The sequence below is a fragment of the Phyllobates terribilis genome, unplaced genomic scaffold (assembly GCF_046119375.1).
Source record: "Phyllobates terribilis strain yellow unplaced genomic scaffold, ASM4611937v1 Scaffold_2__4_contigs__length_985480577, whole genome shotgun sequence".
In the NCBI taxonomy this organism is placed as follows: domain Eukaryota; kingdom Metazoa; phylum Chordata; class Amphibia; order Anura; family Dendrobatidae; genus Phyllobates; species Phyllobates terribilis.
In genome coordinates this window covers 851,159,734-851,178,194 of record NW_027362762.1, presented here as the reverse complement: position 1 = coordinate 851,178,194, position 18,461 = coordinate 851,159,734, and the positions used below count along the sequence as shown (strand labels likewise).

The following is an 18,461-nucleotide window of genomic DNA, read 5'->3' as shown; positions in this document are numbered from 1 at the left end:
TTCATTGTGTAAGGGTAGATTATCAATATTAAAATTCTTGACAAGCCCATTAGCCTTAAACTTTTTGTTGTGTTTTCCTCTTTTACGTTAAAAAAACCAATAACCCTGTATGAAAAAACCTCCCATCTACACTTGTATAGTTTGCAAGTAACGGGAACAAGCTTGTGTCCTGATGACTTGTTTTTCTTAGGTCGGTCTTTTGTATTACGTGTGTAACATCATCATCCTCGTTGGTACATCCCGCACAAATGTGAAGACTTACTACAGCGCCCCCCCCATGCCTTAGGGCTAAGACTGCAGACACAGAAGGAGCGGTAGACATAAGGTATAATGATTTTATAATATAAAAGTATAGTCACATTCTGGGCTGTGGAGTCAGTAAGACCAAATTCAAACCCCGCTATTGTTCACACTCTGACTCAAGCAGCGACTCCTTCATAATTGGCCAATATTTAGTTATAACCATCATTATTCATAGACCCTTTTAAGAAAAGGACTTGGAACATTATTAAGATACCTAGTATAAAAATTGTTTGTGTACGGGGGACTTATGGCTGTCAGATTTCGTACTGCCAATTTTTTTGTTTGCCGCTGGAGTGTATAGATGCACTCTCATGGAGCGCACAGAGCCTAGCATAATAGGGCGGTGCTCCCCCAGAGAATCCTTTGTGCCATTCCCGCTTGGTAAAGTGGCATCAATTTAAAAAGTCCCATATCTCTGGGAACTGTATGGCGGATTTAAAACTGACTGAGATGAGGGCTGCAGATGGCATATTCTCCTGGTTGCCTCCGTGAAACTTTTATTTTTGGGTTCTGGTGTTTAGCGGATGGTTAGAGGTGATGCGCCTAACAGTTAGGATGTAGACCTCTCGCTGCCATAAAGTGAGCAATGCTGTGAGCGGCTTAGGGCTGAGGTAGCATATAAACCTTGGAAGATGGCTTTCTTACATTCTTATACTAAGAATGGTGTGAAACATCTAGTGAAAGGTGATCCTATGGATGACCGAAACAAATGGGGTTAGAGGGTTGGGTCAAAAATCATTCTGATGAATAAATGGTGCACAGACCCATAAATTGCAGCCATATACAATTCTGCTGCTCCAACGAACGTGTCCTACCTAGTGCACAACTTGTCATTCCTTATCATGAATGTCTTATAAACAGTAGAAGACCAGTTCCCCTGCCATTACTTCATAAGGGAAACAGAAAGTCAAGACTCCGTTGAACAAAAGAGCACAAAAATTGCATCACTGAGTAATTGAAAAATATTGTCTGGTCAGATGAATCCAAATGTTTACTGTACCATGTCTAATGTGAGGATCAGAATATGGAGCAAGGAGCTTGATTCGATGAATCTTTTCCTGTCAGGTGTCCCCTGTTCCAGCTGGTGGAGATGGAGTAATGCTGTGGGGAATGCTTTCTTGGCACACCCCGGGTCCTCTGATACTTCTAATCTACTTGGACATTTGGACACTGTGGCTAAAGTATTGTGGCCGACCACGTTTATCTCTTCATAGCAACAACTTGTAACAGTAAACCATGCTACAAGAGTCATAAGTCATATATTGTTCCAGGAACATGTCAAGTTTTATTTACTTCCCAATCCTCAGATATTAAAGGGGTTTGTCCAAGGTATTTTTTATTTTATCCCTAAGTTTACCCTCAGCAATTTAATATGTTTATAAAAAAAATTCTATTTGTGCTGCTCATGTGGTGACGTTCTATATATCCATTTACAACCCACAAGGTTTTCAGCGGAACTGCACTGTGCAGTGTACGTATCACTGCTGACGTTGGCATATGGGTTGTGCTGAAGGTCTATGATCGCACATGTACGATCTTTGATTCCTCCCCTACACGAGGTTGGATCGCGCATGTGCCGTTCCTGCTATATACTCACTCTGTCTCAGGGATCACTCATAAATGAGTGAGGAATGCATGAGAGGGATGAGAGTAGTGATATACTGCAGGAGGAGGCTGTATATAAATTGAGCTGAGAGGAGTGATGCACTATAGTAGGATGCTGCATATAGATGGTGTAAGTAGCAATATACTTCAGGAGAGGCTAAGAGGAGGGATGTATTGCAGGATAGTGCTGTATATAGAGGGGCTAAGAAGAGCTATGTGCTACAGTTTGGTACTGTGCTCTTCTTGGCCACTATATATACAGTACCAACCAGTAGCACATTACTCTTCTTAGCAACTATATATAATAATAATAGTAATAATAATTTTTTATTTAGCGCCAACAAATTCCGCAGCACTTTACAATTAAGCGGGGACATGTACAGACAATAAATTCAATACAATTTAAGGACAGTTTAAACCGTTACATTAGGAGTGAGGTCCCTGCTCGCAAGCTTACATTCTACAAGATATATACAATGTGCTACAGTTTGGTGCTGTATATATATATAGTGGCTAAGAAGAGCAATGTGCTACAGGTTGGTACTGTATATATAGTTGTTGGGAGGAGCAATGTAAAGCAGGATGGTAAAGTATATAGAGAGGCTTACAAGAGCAATATACTGCAGGATGGTATGGTATATAGTGTTGCTGAGAAAATTGCCGGTCTTGATGAATGAGCCCATGGTGTAAATCGTGGTTTCCTATGAAGTACAGCCTGTCCCATGATAGCGACGGGGACTTTGTCACTGACTGACAGTGGCACCTAAATGGTTAACAGTGATTGAAATTCATCTTCCGCTATTGCTGTTGGAGACAGATGTCAGACATGTGACCTAGCCGGCATCTACCTCGTGTGGAGGGAACTTTGCTCCTGAGCCCCCTTCCCACCCACCACACACACGGACTCGAGTGCCGACGTTCAGTTGCGCTAAGGGGTTAATCCTATAGGGCATCTCTGGGACCAGGTAGAACGGGCTCTTCAGAGCACGTCATTACCCCCATCTAATTTGTGAACTGTAAAAAGCTGATCTGTCCGCATGGGCGAATTTTCCTGCCAGAAAAATTTACGCGTCTGGTAGAACTTATGCCACAAAGAATTGCTGCAGTTTTGAAGGCGAAACTTTTTTGAAGGTATTTTTTTTACATTTTTCTACAAAAGGGTTTTGAAGAGGTTTTTGCAGCCTTTTGACTTGCAAGTGTCAAATTTGGAGCTGATTCCACAACAAATCTGACACTTTTTTTTTTTTCTGCTTGGCTTTTTTCGGAATCTGATTTGAAAAAAAGTTAAAGGCAAAAACCTCCTCATATGAACAGCAAAGTGGCTTGAATATTGAAACGAATAAGAGGAGTATTCAAACTTTTTGAGGCCCTCAAAAATGCCCGTGTGTACCCCACCTTACTCCTGTAGTATGGTTACTTTTCATGTGTAGACATTCACACTGTGTGTGTTTTTATTTACGGTAGTTATTTTTTTTAATTTGCCTTCAGACAAAAGTCTCCTTTCATTTTGTGGCCAAGTTTTTCTTTGCTTCTGGCACATTTTTTTCTTGTACGAAATGCTAATGTATTTTATTTTTACTACTGAGAACATCCAGTATGTGATATGAAAGCCTGGAGCTTGTTGACTGTACGACTTCTCCCTCCTGATATTTTATTTTAGCCACCGACACTCATTTGTAGGAAAGTGTTCAGAACTGAGCTCATACCAGCAGCGCCTCTTTTTGATCTTGCAAATAATTGGAACAATCCTATGTTCTTCTTACCTGATGTCTTGACATAATTAGCCTCTGAACATTTTGAAGGGAATGTTCAATTCTGATCATTGTGAGATATTTTAAGAGCGCTGATACCACAATGTTATGGTGTTTTTCCTAGTTCCCATCTGCACATATCCTGTAAATCCTTAACAGAGTTGTCCCATGAACAAAGTATATTTTAATTAATAGATCTTGGAGTAATAATTAGTTCCACAGTTGGATGTATTAACAAATGTTCCTGTGTTGAGATAATCTTATAAATGTGCCCCTGCTGTGTACTGTGTAATGGCTGTGTCTGACCATCCCACATCTCGTGGGCAGGGGAGGATGAATAAGTGATTATACATACTTCTACAGCAGTGACTTGCAGCCGTTTCTTTCTGTGAGGTAAAATATTACTCTGTCTGTTTTATCACAGGAGCGAGTGTTTCTCCAGTCCTATGAGCTCATCATAAATGAAGTCAGTGCGGTTGGAGCTCTGGCTGTCGCTGAACTTATGTCACTGACTTGATTGATGATGAGCTCTGCATGCTGGAGGCGCAACAGAAACACTCCTGTGATAAAACAGGCAGAGAAAGGTTTTACCTCAGAAAGAATCATCTGTGATCCCCTGCTGTAATATCTGTATACTGTCTTTGCTTCATCCACTGCCCAGGAGATGTGGAATGATAAGACCATGTTCCTGTACTGTCAGACACATCTATTACACAGTACACAGCAGGGGCACATTTATAAGATTATCTCAGCACAGGAACACTTTTTTATTAACATATCCAATTGTGGAACTTATTTTTATTCCAAGATCTATTAAAACGTACTGTGTTCATGGGACAACCCTTTAAAATCAATTTGTCCTCCTTTGCATTGGACAGAGCCATTTTGTGGGTTGCTTTCAATTATTTTAGGGTTATTATATTCAGTTTTGATCTATTACTGCTCACAATGGTCTTTTCTTCAGTTACTAAAAAGGGATTTGTCACCAGATTTCACAATACAAAATTGCAAACATCATTAAATAAATACTTTAGATCTGAATGTGATGGTGCTAGTGTACTTTCTATTACAATTGCAATCAGGGCTGTGGAGTCGGAGTCGTGGAGTCGGAGCCCATTTTGGTGGAGTCTGAATCGGAGTCAGTATAAAATGGACCAACTCCAACTCCTAAAGTATATAATAAATTGGGTACAGTAGTTCAATGCAGTTTGTGGGGAATATTTTTTCCTAAGAATTTGGGAAAGTTATGAAATGCCTTATAAATGTCTCTACTATTCCTAATCTAAGGGTCTAGACCAGTGTTTCCCAAACCCCATCCTCGCGGCCCCCCACAGGCCATGTTTTCAGGATCCCCTTAGTATTACACAGGTGATTGAAGTATCATCAAGGCATCAGGAATTCTCTCACCTGTGCAATACTAAGGAGATCCTGAAAACATGACCTGTGGGGGGTTGTGAGGATGGGGTTTGGGAAACACTGGTCTAGACTTTTAGCTGAGATGAATCTGTGCTACAGTAAATTTCAGCAGCAGATGGAAGGAAGGGAGACACAGTCATTACTAGTGGGTAGGCGGAGCCCACATAGGATAGAACACCTCAGATTAAAAAAGAGTGTTGTCCGGCCCCTCCAGCTTGGGCTCCTCCTACTCCAGCTCTCCAGTCTAAAATTTGAGGTCACAGAGGATGGTCGCTGCTGGAAGCAGCTCCTCAGAAAATTTTTTTTTTTTTTTTTTATTTTTATCGGACAGAGACTTGGACCCCCGTGGTCTTGAGGTCTCAGGGGTCTCAGCGCTGCTGGACCCCCACCCCTCCCTTGGCGGATCTGCATTACCCTTTGAGAGAGGTCCCTGCAGAACCCTGCCGGCCCCGGGGGATGAGGGATGCTTCCCTGGCGGGGACGCAAACCGCGCATCTGGGGTCACTGCGTTCTCCGCCCTGGGGGGAAGCTTGGGCACAGCGCCACAAATCCCTGGGGGTCCCTGTGGCGCTCAGCTGGGTGAGTACTCAGCATGTTAATGTGTTTTGAGTGCTTCAGCGGCTGCTGCGGCAGCCGCTGCTACATGTTTTCAGGTGGTGACTTGTGTTTTTTTGTCCGCAGGTGGAGGCCTGCAGGACATGGAAGCGGGGCAGGAGCGGAGAGCGGAGGAGTCGCGCGCGCTTTTTTTTTTGAAGCCGGCGGGGGGCGTGGCTTCGCGCCTTCCCGGTCTTTCGCGGGCAGGAAGCTCTCTGAGCGCACGCTTTCTCCTGCCCCTCCTCTTCCGGTTTCTCTCTCCTCACAGCGCGGCGGCCATTACTGAGGCCTCCATCGGGCTCCTCACTCTCCTCTCCTCCCGATAGACCGAAGGAACACTGCACCGCGGCCAGCTGGGTGAGTCGCTTCTGCCTGTCAGGGCAGAAGCTTAACCCCTCACCCCCTCAGCGCAGGGCACCTTTCTGAGGCACAATAAGGTGACAGACTGTGCTGTCCTGCAGCTATTACCTCATATAGAGGTTCCTTTTTTTGTCTGGGGCTCGCACATCCTTTTCATTTCACAGAGGTTGTGGGGAGTCTGCGACATTAACCCCTTATTAGGCGGTTATCCCTTAATTGGGGGTCAGCTGGGGTAGCTCTCTTTTTAAGAGCTTTAACCCTTCAGCTTTCTTTTAAGAAACCACACTGTCCTACTTACTGACAGGTTTATCCTGCCATACACTGTGTGAGGGCATGTCAGATCAGGGTCCAGGAGGTACGGACCGTCTCCCAGGTCCGCTACAGGATCAGTCTCGCGTGTCTGACACGCAGGAGTCCTCGACGGCGTCAAGCGCAGCGGTCGGGGGTTTCGGTGATGGGGCAGTGGTCAAAATGGAGGCCCTCACTCGTTCTATTGATGGCCTGTCTGACCTTCTAGGTTATTGGGTGTCAGCTAGATCCTCTCATGGCAGGAAGCGCCACAGGCCGGTACTGCCCTCCCCGCGCAGCGACTCGGAGATCTCTGTTATGGAGGGTTCCCCTTCAAGCTCAGATGGGGAGATGTCCGATTCGGATAAGGAGGATCGGCAGGGGCACTCTGCCTCTTTTTTAGGCCGTGCAGAGGCTTTTATTGGAGCCATGAGGGAGGCGTTACAGTTTCCGGAGGAGGTAACTAGACGTCCTGGTAAGTCGGCCCGGATGTTTCAGGAGTCGCATAGGTCGCGCTTGGCATTACCATCTCTGGATGAGCTTAATGGGGCAGTGGAGAAGGAACGCCTGTGTCCAGATAAACGTTTTCAGGGGACACGGTTTTTTGAGGCACTGTATCCGTGTTCCACGGAGTTGATTGATAATTGGATTCCTTCTCCTGAAGTGGATGTCCCTTTATCCCAACTTAGCAAATCCTCATTACTGCCTGTTAAAGGGAAGGCGAGTCTGCAGGATCCGCTGGACAGAAAAACGGAGATGGCGGCGAAATCCATCTACGAGGCCGCGGGTCATGGATTCAGAGCGGTGCTAGGATCCATGTGTGCTTGTAAAGCTTCCCTAAGCTGGTTGGACCGTCTACGGACGGCGTGGCAGGATGGATCCCCGCTATCCGAGGTAGATGGGCTTTTCAAGTTGTTGGAGGATGCGGCCCGATATGGCAGTGATGCAGGTTTGGATACCGCGTCACTGCTGTCCAGGGCGCAATCCTCGGCGGTCACAGTCAGAAGAGCACTGTGGCTCAGACAGTGGACCGGGGACGCGGTTTCCAAGCAAGGTTTGCTATCTTTAGCTTACAAGGGTGGTCAGTTATTTGGATCTGACCTCACGGAGCTGATTGTCAAGGCAAAGGCAAAAGAAGCGGCCTTACCACAGCGAAGAACTGTGGCTTCTGCGTCGGGCAGGCCTAGTGCCGGTAGTAGTCGGCAGCCCTTTCGGTCCAGGGGACGGTCCGGTCAGCCCTCTTGGGGATCGGGTCGTCCCTCTTTTTCAGGAAAAAAGGCTTCTCAGAAATCCCGCACTCCCTGGAAACAGAGCTTCCGTCAAGACAAGCGGGAAGCTGACAAAAAGCCCGCTAAGGCGGACTGACGCCAGGTTTTCTCTCGAGGGCTCTCGAGTGGGGGGTCGCCTGCTCCAATTCGAATCGACTTGGGCGTCCCGCGTTTCGGACGCCTGGGTGACGCGGGTTGTGTCAGCAGGCTACTTCATAGAGTTTCTTTCTCGACCCCCGGACAGGTTTTGTCGATCTCGCATTCCGAAAGAGACCGAGCTAGTTGCCGCTCTACGGCAGGAGGTCGATTCCCTTCTGCAGAAGGGTGTGGTGGTACCGGTTCCGCCGGAGGACCGGGGAAGAGGGTTTTATTCAAACCTCTTTGTGGTCCCCAAAAAGGAGGACAAATTTCGCCCCATTCTGGATCTCAAAAGATTGAATCGGCATGTCCGCACCCGGAAATTCCGCATGGAGTCGCTTCGCTCTGTTGTGGCGGCCCTGTCGCAGAACGACTTTTTGGTGTCAATCGACATTCGCGACGCTTATTTGCATGTTCCTGTCGGAAGGGCCCACCAACGCTTCCTTCGTTTTGCCATAGGTCAGGACCATTTCCAGTTTGTGGCCCTACCATTCGGGTTGGCCTCGGCGCCCAGAGTTTTTACAAAAATTCTGGCACCTCTCATGGCGATCCTTCGAAGACAGGGGGTTACGGTTCTTCCCTACCTGGACGACCTTTTGATTGTGGCGTCCTCAAAGGAGGAGGCGGTGACGGCTCGCAATCTATCCCTTCAGCTCCTGGAGGACTTCGGGTGGCTAGTCAATTGGAAGAAGTCGTCTCTGGAACCGTCGCAGTCAATCCTGTTTTTGGGGATGCATTTCGACACGGTACGAGCAGTGGTGTCCCTGCCTCCAGACAAGCAAGCAAGTCTTCTTCGACATGTACAGGTTATGAAGTCTTCGACAGCAATGTCCCTTCGAAGGTGTATGCGCCTTTTGGGTTTGATGGTGGCGTCAATGGAGGCACTTCCGTTTGCCCAATTTCATTCCAGGACTCTCCAAATGCTCATTCTGAACCGTTGGGATCGATCACAGGCTTCGCTGGATCGCAGTGTCATCATCTCCCACAGGGTGCGAGAGTCTCTAGAATGGTGGTTACGTCCGGAAGCGTTATCCCTGGGGAAGTCCTTCCTCCTTCCGAGGTGGTCGGTTATAACCACCGATGCCAGCCTGTCAGGCTGGGGGGGTGTCTGGAACGATCTCTGGATTCAGGGAGTATGGTCGTCGGAAGAGTCTGTCCTGCCGATCAACATCCTGGAATTGAGGGCGATTTTCCTTTGCCTTCAACACTGGACGGTCCCTTTAAACGGTCTGCCAGTCCGAGTGCAGACAGACAACGCGACGGCGGTCGCGTATATCAATCATCAAGGTGGAACGAAGAGCTCCAGGCTCATGATGGAAGTGTCTCGGATCCTGGTATGGGCCGAGGCCAAGGTGCCAGCCATCTCTGCGATTCACATTCCGGGAGTTCAGAATATCACGGCGGACTTCCTCAGTCGCGAGAAGGTGGATCCCGGAGAATGGAGTCTTCACCCAGAAATTTTTGCACAGCTGTGCTCCCGTTGGGGAACTCCTCAAGTGGATTTGATGGCATCAAGGTTCAACACCAAGTTACCGACGTTCATGTCCAGGTACAAGGACCCGAAGGCTGTGGCGGTGGATGCTCTGGTGGCTCCGTGGGACCAATTCGAGCTAATCTATGTGTTCCCGCCGATATCCTTACTTCCTCTGGTGTTGCGTCGGATCAGACTGGAAAGAGTCTCGGCTATGTTAGTAGCCCCAGACTGGCCAAGGAGGACGTGGTTCTCGACGCTGGTGTCGCTTCTGGCTGCGCCTCCACTTCCTCTCCCTCTTCGCCCGGACCTGTTAACCCAAGGGCCCGTTCGTCATCCGGACCTGAAGTCTCTGCGTTTGACGGCGTGGCTCTTGAGACCGAAATCTTGACTCGTCAAGGTTTTTCAGCCGAAGTCATTGCCACTCTGCGAGCTGCCAGGGGTCCTGCCACTACTAGGATCTATCACAAGACTTGGGAGGCCTTCTTTTCATGGTGTTCGGGTTCTTCAAGGAACCCGAGGATTTTTTCCATTCCCAATTTGTTGGCCTTTTTGCAGTATGGCCTGGACAAGGGTTTGGCAGTTAGCACTCTGAGGGGTCAGGTTTCTGCTTTGTCCTTGCTGTTTCGGAAGGCTATCGCCTCGCGTAGGGACGTTCGTTCCTTTTTTCGCGGGGTAACCCGTCAGTTTCCGCCGCGGAAGGCGCTTGTGTCCCCTTGGCGGCTCAATCTGGTCTTGGAGGCTCTTCAACATGGGCCTTTTGAGACTATGGACTCTGTTAGCCTTTCTTTGCTTTCTTGGAAGGTTGCCTTTTTAGTGGCAGTCACCTCTTTGAGAAGGGTTTCTGAACTGGCGGCTCTTTCTTGCTCGCCTCCTTTTCTGGAGTTTCTCCCGGATCGCGTGGTGCTTCGCACACGGGGCGACTTTCTACCTAAGGTGGTGTCACAATTTCATGTTAACCAGGATATTGTGTTGCCCTCGCTCTGTCCGGAACCGAGGAATGCGAAGGAACGGGCCTTGCACGCATTGGATTTAGTGCGGGCTTTGAAGTTCTATTTGTCTATTACTCAAGGTTTTCGGAAATCGGACTCTCTGTTTGTGATTCCAGCAGGTCGTCGGCGTGGTCAACGAGCTTCCAAGGACACTATAGCTCGATGGATTCGGTCGGCCATTTTAGAGGCTTACCGACTCAAGGGCGAATCTTGTCCAATTAAGATTCGAGCTCACTCCACGAGAGCTGTGGGTTCATCGTGGGCTTTTCATCAAGGGGCCTCGGCAGCTCAACTCTGCCGGGCGGCTACCTGGCGCTCCGTCCACACTTTTACAAAGTTTTATAAGGTGGACGTCAGTGCTTCCGCTGATGCAGCCTTAGGACGTAGGGTCCTGCAGGCGGCTGTAGTTTAAGTTATCGTTAACTTGTATTTAGCGCTAGTTGCGCATTTTTTCTAGGTTGTTGGGATTCTGCCTTTGTTGGTTTTTTCCCACCCTTAATTTTTGGACTGCTTTGGGACGTCCCACTAGTAATGACTGTGTCTCCCTTCCTTCCATCTGCTGCTGAAAGACGGATTTTGGTAAGACCTTATCTGTAAAATCCTTTTCAGCGAGGGAAGGAAGGGAGACACAGCTCCCTCCCATGGCAGAAGTGTGTTGTTGTGTTTTCAGATGCAGCGTGACCCTTCTCTGATAGCGATTATCTGGGCTGAGGTCGGCGCGCTAAGGCTCTGTTCCAGCATTGCCAGCTCATCGCAGTGGTCAGGTCCAGTGAGTAGTACCTGGGACTGTGTGGTTTTTTCTGTTATATGCATAACCTGTCTCTTGTTTTTTCTCTGAAGTTCTTCAGAAGGGGTTATGTTGCTCCGCTGGTGATATTTGCTCTTCCTTAGCTTGTGTACGGACTGGAGAGCTGGAGTAGGAGGAGCCCAAGCTGGAGGGGCCGGACAACACTCTTTTTTAATCTGAGGTGTTCTATCCTATGTGGGCTCCGCCTACCCACTAGTAATGACTGTGTCTCCCTTCCTTCCCTCGCTGAAAAGGATTTTACAGGTAAGGTCTTACCAAAATCCGTCTTTATCACTTAAACATGAGCCATGTATGAGGGAGTCATGGAGTCGAAGTTTGAGTCGGTGTCATGGAAATTGAGGAGTTGGAGGTTTAGCTTACAGACTCCACAGCCCTAATCGCAATATAATCCTGACATTAAAGCACCACTCCAGTGCTGGAGTGGCGCTTTAAATGTAAGCTCCTTGCCCCCGGTCATATAGTCACCCTCCTAAGTCATGTGGCAAGGCTCATTAAAGGGTCACTATTGACTCTTAGGATTGCTACTTCCAATAGGGGGCACTAGCGTTCAAATCCTCTTCTCTGAAGAGCTGAAGAGGCAGTTTGCATACTGTGAGGGGACTCGCTTTATTGATCAGGTGAATGGTAGTGCCCAGTTTACTTTAAGGTTGCACAAATGCTTTAGAATTTCTATTTTTGAGGAAATACAAATATTGGCATTAAGGCTGTATTCACACGTCATGGCCGAGGCGGTTTTTTGTTTGTGTGTGGCAAAAATGCACTGTTTTTGCAATAATTTTCTAAAATCGTGCTGAAATCGTTGTGGTTTTACCATGGATTGCAGCTAAAAGCCGCACCACAACTGCAGCTTGAGAAAACAGCCAAACTGTTTAATCAGAGAGAACCCTTAAAATAAATGAGACCTTGGTCTGCATTTTCTGTATTCTGTTGAGGGTTGCCACAGTAAGCCAGTAGCAGAAATGTAGTATTACGAGGGATGAGTTAGAAGATGTAAAGCAGCGGCATAATTGTTCCAGAGCCTGCAGAAGACGAGGGCTCCCTATGGGAGGAACACACTTTTGATGAGTTAAAGGCAAAAATGAATGTGACAGTTCTGCCGTAGTCCTGGAAGAAGAATCTGTAAATGTGTGATAAATGATTTGTTTCCTTATTATCTGCGGTTTCTGATGGAGCTGCTGTCACCCACAGGCAAGTGAGCCTCCCCGCAACCCCCAGACTGTCAGCGCCAGTCACGTGGCACCATGCCTGGCAGTGAAGTGGTCGGGAGGAGAGACCTGAATTGTGTTGTCAGTTGCCATTTCCAATAGGCAGATGCTGGGAAAATTTGCCCGTGGAATTAATTCCCTTCATTTGTATTCATGGGCTCCTGAAAGGCTTGTTTGAATTGTAAATGGTGAGGTCACGGGACGTCTTTACTAATGTATTTCACATAAGCTTTGAAGGTTGGAAGCCAGTATTGTGACTTTGCTCCACTTTTCCAGGCCTTTGAAAACGCTGCTTATTGCAGGCTGTGAGAAATTGGAGGTCCGGCTTTTCTAGGACGCAGCTGAAAGGCTTTCCGTCAGTAATGTAGATTGGCGTTTTTTTACTTTTCAGGGTGTATCATGCCAAGGCTTTTACACACGTTCTTCTCCCTCGCTCGCCAGGTATGGAGCAGGTTAAGTCAAGGTCTTCCTCTAGTTGTGTTCTGTATGAGCGGAGCAGACCTTGGTGTAACCATTTTATCTGCAAGTCTCAACAGTCTGCTAATAAATTTTCAAGTGACGGGCTCAGACGTAAATTCTGTATCCTTAATGAACGTGCCGAGTTGCACAACCAACAGCTTATTTTCCAATTTGTTTCACTTGAGCAATTATTTTTTGTCTTTAGACTCCAATAAATAACATTTACTGATCACAAATGTCAAAATGCTCCTGTGTCTGCCAGGGAGCATGGTGCGGCTCGGTGGCACTGTGTGTTGCTTTTATTAGAGGCGCCATTATCAATGTGCCAATATTAAAATTTTTGTCATTTTCATTATTTAACATATATATACATCTCCAAATACCATGTACAGTGGGGAAAAAAGTATTTGGTCAATTACAAACCAGCAAGATTTCTGTCTCTCACAGACCTGTAACTTCTTCTTTAAGAGGCTCCTCTGTCCTCCACTCATTACCTGTAGTACTGGCACCTGTTTGAACTTATCAGTATAAAAGACACCTGTCCACAACCTCAAACAGTCACACTCCAAACTCCACTATGGTGAAGACCAAAGAGCTGTCGAAGGACACCAGAAACAAAATTGTATCCCTGCACCAGGCTGGGAAGACTGAATCTGCAATAGGCAAGGAGATTGGTGTGAAGAAATCAACTGTGGGAGCAATAATTAGAAAATATAAGACCACTGATAATCTCCCTCGATCTGGGGCTCCACACAAGATCTCACCCCGTGGGGCCAAAATGACCTCAAGAACGATGAGCAAAAATCCCAGAACCACACGGGGGGACCTAGTGAATGACCTGCAAAGAGCTGGGACCAACGTTACACAGACTACCATCAGTAACACACTACGCCGCCAGGGACTCAAATCCTGCAGTGCCAGTGTCTAGCTAGTCTCCAGATCTAAACCCTATAGAAAACCTTTGGAGGGAGTTGAAAGTCCGTGTTGCCCAGCGAAAGCCCCAAAACATCACTGCTCTAGAGGAGATCTGCATGGAGGAATGGGCCAACATACCAGCGACGGTGTGTGCCAACCTTGTGAAGACTTACAGAAAACGTTTTATCTCTGTCATTGCCAACAAAGGAAATATAACAAAGTATTGAGATGAACTTTTGTAATTGACCAAATACTTATTTTCCACCAAAATTTGAAAAAAAATTCTTTCCAAATCGGACAATGTGATTTTCAGGATTTGTTTTCTCCTTTTGTTTCTCATAGTTGAGGTCTACCTATGATGTCAATTACAGGCCTCTCTCATCTTTTTAAGTGGGAGAACTTGGACAATTGGTGGCTGGCTACATACTTTTTGTTCCCCACTGTATATAAATAACCAGATTCCTTAGCTCACATATCATTGCCAGTGGATACGTTCAGCATGCACAATTATTTACTCAAAAATAATTTTTTTTTTTATATATATATACATACACTAGATGGTGGCCCGATTCTAACGCATCGGGTATTCTAGAATAGGTATGCGGCAGAGCGGTGTTTACATTTGGCGCAAAAATCGCTGATTGGTCGAGGCCGGCAACCGCGACCAATCAGCAAAGCGGTGTTAAAATTTGGCGCCTATATCGCAGATTGGTCGCGGCCGGCGGTCGCGACTAATCAGCAGAGCGGGGTTTAAATTTGGCGCCAATAATGCTGATTGGTCGCAGCCAGCGAACGCGATCCATCAGCAGAGCGGGGTTTAAATTTGTCGCCAATAATGCTGGTTATTTGTGACCGGTAACCGCGACCAATCAGCGAAGCGGTGTTTAAATTTGGTGCCAGTATCGCTGATTGGTCACGGCCGGTGGTTGCGACTATTCAGCAGAGCGGGGTTTAACCCCTTAATAACATCTGACGTACTAATACGCGTCTGTGCCCTGGGACTTAAGAGCCAGACCCGTATTAGTACGTCATCGCGATCGCGCCCGCACACAAGCTGTGCGGGCGCGATCGCCGCCGGGTGTCAGCTGATTGTCACAGCTGACACCCGGTACTATGTGCAGGGAGCGGTCACGCACCGCTCCCAGCACATTAACCCCCGCGATGCTGCGATCGAAGTCGATCGCGGCATTGCGGGGGCAAGGGGAGGTGATCGGCGATACTCACCTCCTCTTCCGGCTTCCAGCGCAGTCTGCAAAGGCTTCCCGGGTGTTGCCATGACGACCCGATGTCGTCATGACAACATCCGGGTCACCAGAGAGCAGGAAGATTGCTTGGACATGCGCAGTGCATCTCCAAGCAATCTTCACACTGTGCATTTCTGACAGCTTGCATGGCATAGGGATGGTGCTCCATTCCTGTGCCATGCAGGCGATCAGAAAAAAAAAGTGAAAATCCCAGAGTGGGACAAAGTAATAAAGTGTATAAACTGTGTGAAAGTGGGAAAAAAAAAAAAAAAAAAATGTGCAAAAATATTATAAAAAAATAAAAAAAATAATACACCAAAAATAAAAATATAATGTACCCATCAATAAATATTATTATAAAAAAAAAAAAAAAAAAAACAATAAAAGTACACATATTTGGTATCGCCGCGTCCGGAACAACCTGACCTATAAAACTGTCCCACTAGTTAACCCCTTCAGTGAACACGGTAAAAAAAAAAAAAAAAAAACCAAGCAAAAAACAATGCTTTATCACCATACCGCCAAACAAAAAGTGGAATAACACGCGATCAAAAAGACGCATATAAATAAAAATGATACCGCTGAAAACGTCATCTCGTCCCGCAAAAAACAAGCCGCCATATAGCTCCATCAGCCGAAAAATAAAAAAGTTATAGCTCTCAGAATAAAGCGATACTAAAAAATATTTTTTTCTATAAAATAGCTTTTATTGTGTATAAGCGCCAAAACATAGAAAAATGATACAAATGTGGTACCGCTGTAAACGTACTGACCCGAAGAGTAAAGCTGCCTCATCAATTTTACCACACGCGGAACAGAATAAAAAAAAAAAAAAAAAAAACAATTCCTGAATTGTTGGTTTTTGTTTATTCTGCCTCCCAAAAATCGGAATAGAAAGCGATCAAAAAATGTCACGTGCCTGAAAATGGCACCAATAACAACGTCAAGTCATCCCGCAAAAAACGAGCCGTCACATGACTGTCTGCCAAAATCTGGAAAAATTATAGCTCTCAAAATATGGCGATGCAAAAACTAGATTTTACAAAAAATGCGTCTTTTAGTGTGTGACAGCTGTCAGTCATAAAAACCCCATATGATTCTGGCATTGCTGTAATCACACCGACCCGAAGAATAAAGTCGTCTAATCACTTATACCGCACAAGGAACGGCGTCAAAAATAAACTCTTGAGTTAGGATTGGGCTAGGGTTAGGGCTGGGTTTGGGGCTAGGGCTGTGCTGGGGCTAGGGTTGTGCTGGGGCTAGGGTTGTGCTGGGGCTAGGGTTGTGCTGGGGCTAGGGCTGGGGTTGGGATTTTTTTCAAAAGTAAGAAAAAAAGATGACGATATGGCGACTAGTGTTGAGAGCAAGTGCTCGCTACTTGAGTTTGCATCGGGTGCTCTGGTATGCATTTAGTATCGTGGGTATTTGAGTGACATGCTCGAGTCTCTGCCCCATATGCTTCGCGGCCAAAAAACTTTATGGGGATTGCCTGCCATGCACGAGCGATCCCCGCATGTTTTTTTTTGGGTGTCTAATAACCGTGAAACATGCGGAGCAGGGACTCGAGCATGTCACTCGAGCACACGCTGTACATGGTGCATACCTGAGTACCCGATGCAAACTCAAGTAGCGAGCACTTGCGCTCAAGAATAATGAAAACTTATTCAATATGATGACCTAATGTAAACAAATAATGTGCCGTACCTCTGGGTTCAAAATGTTCACTATACACCTTAATAAAATCTTTGAGGGGTATAGTTTCCAAAATGGGGACACTTGTGGGGGAGCTCCACTGTTTAGGCACATCACGGGCTCTCCAAACGCGACATGGTGTCCGCTAACAAATTGAATGGAAAATCGGCTCAAATTGTTAGCGGACGCCATGTTGCGTTTGGAGAGCCCCTGTGTGTCCAAACATTGGAGCTCCCCCACAAGTGACCCCATTTTGGAAACTAGACCCCCCAAGGCACCTATCTAGATGCATAGTGAGCACTTAGAACCCCCAGGTGCTTCACAAATTGATTCGTAAAAATGAAAAAGTGAAAATAAAACACTTTTTCATTTTTATGAATCAATTTGTGAAGCACCTGGGGTTCCAAGTGCTCACTATGAATCTAGATAGGTGCCTTGGGGGGTCTAGTTTCCAAAATGGGGTCACTTGTGGGGGAGCTCCAATGTTTGGGCACACAGGGACTCTCTAAATGCAACATGGTATCCGCTAACAAATTGAATGGAAAATCGGCTCAAATTGTTAGCGGACACCACATTGCGTTTGGAGAGCCCCTCTGTGCCCAAACTTTGGAGCTCCCCCACAAGTGACCCCATTTTGGAAACTAGACCCCCCAAGGCACCTTTCTAGATGCATAGTGAGCACTTGGAACCCCCAGGTGCTTCACAAATTGATTCGTAAAAATGAAAAAGTGAAAAAAAAAACACTTTTTCATTTTTATGAATCAATTTGTGAAGCACCTGGGGTTCCAAGTGCTCACTATGAATCTAGATAGGTGCCTTGGGGGGTCTAGTTTCCAAAATGGGGTCACTTGTGGGGGAGCTCCAATGTTTGGGCACACAGGGACTCTCTAAATGCAACATGGTATCCGCTAACAAATTGAATGGAAAATCGGCTCAAATTGTTAGCGGACACCACATTGCGTTTGGAGAGCCCCTCTGTGCCCAAACTTTGGAGCTCCCCCACAAGTGACCCCATTTTGGAAACTAGACCCCCCAAGGCACCTATCTAGATGCATAGTGAGCACTTGGAACCCCCAGGTGCTTCACAAATTGATTCGTAAAAATGAAAAAGTGAAAAAAAAAACACTTTTTCATTTTTATGAATCAATTTGTGAAGAACCTGGGGTTCCAAGTGCTCACTATGAATCTAGATAGGTGCCTTGGGGGGTCTAGTTTCCAAAATGGGGTCACTTGTGGGGGAGCTCCAATGTTTGGGCACACAGGGACTCTCCAAATGCAACATGATATCCGCTAACAAATTGTCGGCTCAAATTGTTAGCGGATATCATGTTGCATTTGGAGAGTCCCTGTGTGCCCAAACATTGGAGCTCCTCCACAAGTGACCCCATTTTGGAAACTAGACCCCCCAAGGCACCTATCTAGATGCATAGTGAGCACTTGGAACCCCTAGGTGCTTCACAAATTAATTCGTAAAAATGAAAAAGTGTTTTTTTTTTCACTTTTTCATTATTACGAATCAATTTGTGAAGCACCTGGGGGTTCCAAGTGCTCACTATGCAACTAGAAAGGTGCCTTGGGGGGTCTAGTTTCCAAAATGGGGTCACTTGTGGGGGAGCTCCAAAGTTTGGGCACAGAGAAGCTCTCCAAACGCAATGTGGTGTCCGCTAACAATTTGAGCCGATTTTCCATTCAATTTGTTAGCGGATACCATGTTGCATTTAGAGAGTCCCTGTGTGCCCAAACATTGGAGCTCTCCCACAAGTGACCCCATTTTGGAAACTAGACCCCCCAAGGCACCTATCTAGATGCATAGTGAGCAGTTGGAACCCCCAGGTGCTTCACAAATTGATTCATAAAAATGAAAAAGTGTTTTTTTTTTCACTTTTTCATTGTTACGAATCAATTTGTGAAGCACCTGGGGGTTCCAAGTGCTCACTATGCATCTAGATAGG

The 18,461-nt window shown here is 46.4% G+C and overlaps 1 protein-coding gene across 3 annotated transcripts in view; it reads left to right on the top strand.

The window, feature by feature from the left end:
* Window positions 1-18,461, top strand: part of FAM222B (family with sequence similarity 222 member B) — a 187,816-nt gene that overhangs the window by 134,500 nt on the left and 34,855 nt on the right. The gene's annotated exons all lie outside the window — the stretch shown is intronic.